Here is a 1,369-nt window from a genome sequence, read left to right on the forward strand (position 1 = left end):
GGTACCCGGCTATAAACAGCGAAAGATCTTGTCAGTTTGTTAGTGTTTGAGCGCTTAATCGGCTGCTCGCACTGTATGCTTCCCGGGAAGCTGAGAATGTTTCGGAGCTCAAACGTGATACACTTTTCCTCGGGTCATTAGCGTTAGATCCAGGGGATTTCTACGACAGCTCTGTAAAAGATTAAATATGACTGTATAGATTCTGGATTTTAGGAAGCCAGTAGCCTCATTTACTAATTGCTTGATGCGTTGTATCTGTTGGTGTTGATTTGAAAACTGGGCGTTTTATTCCAATCTGTTAATCGGAATGTTTATCTCGTTTTTGTTGGCGTACGTATATGGCTCATCAGGGTTTGAGGTTCATTGTGTTATCAAAAGACATAAAATAAAAGAAATGACACGTGTATATTTTTGACTGGAGGCAATCGCCAACTTAGAATTACAAAGTTCTATCTGACATTTTTGCTGTTTTGAGTTAGTATGATTATAGGGTCAGAAAATACATGTTCTATCATCTATCTGCTCTTTCAAAGTCGTAAGATTATTCGGAGTCGTTATCAAGATATTCCAAGTATTTCTTTCGAAAAAGCCTGACTTGTGACAGTCAACATTTTATTTTTAACGTCAGATTTCTCGAAACTAGGTGCTGATCTGATAGAACTTCGAAATTCTAAGGTAGTGATATACAGCTTTAAAAAGTTTAAAATAACCAAAACGTTAATGAAACTGAACAGATGGAGGTAAATTGTAGCTTGCTGCCACAAGAGCACATATTTGCACGGAATCCAGGCATCAACTTGTAGAGCAATACATGGCTAAGGGGCAAAGGGAGAGGGAAAATATACTTAATATTGATTAAATGATAAAAACAAGATACCCTGATAATCAGGATGTTTATTCCGATAATCATCTGTTGTGTTTTTACGGCTGCTGAAACTCTAGAATCTTGGCAAAGGTTTTGGACTGGTTGGAAGCTTTATCTTTTCCTCAATCCTGAGACTAATTTGGTTGCCCTCAGAATAATGCCCACGAGACCTCACAGGCTTTAATCTGGCACATCGCAATTCTTCCGGATCTATGGTGTCTGCTATAAATCTGTGCTAACAATGATGGCTTTCACAACAACAAAAAACCCACTTCGAGAAAAAGAATGACCTCATAAATCTTGATGTCTCCCATTGTGTGTCTATCTATCTCTTTCTCTGGTTAAAGGTTTCAGGTATTTACAATAACGATGTTTGCCCGTCGCTCTTTACAGAGATATCAATATTTCTTGGTTGCCGTTTGCTCTCGCTCTCTGTCCTCCTGTCTCTCTCTCCCTCGTTCTATCTTTGGTTCTCCCTCTTGTCCTCTCTCTCTCTCTCTCTCT

At 39.0% G+C, this 1,369-nt stretch overlaps 1 protein-coding gene across 1 annotated transcript in view; it reads left to right on the forward strand.

Moving 5' to 3' along the window:
• Positions 1-1,369, forward strand: part of LOC100533323 (soluble guanylate cyclase subunit) — a gene marked incomplete at its 3' end in the record, with an annotated part of 184,338 nt that overhangs the window by 136,648 nt on the left and 46,321 nt on the right.

The sequence above is a fragment of the Aplysia californica genome, unplaced genomic scaffold, assembly GCF_000002075.1.
Source record: "Aplysia californica isolate F4 #8 unplaced genomic scaffold, AplCal3.0 scaffold00030, whole genome shotgun sequence".
Lineage (NCBI taxonomy): Eukaryota > Metazoa > Mollusca > Gastropoda > Aplysiida > Aplysiidae > Aplysia > Aplysia californica.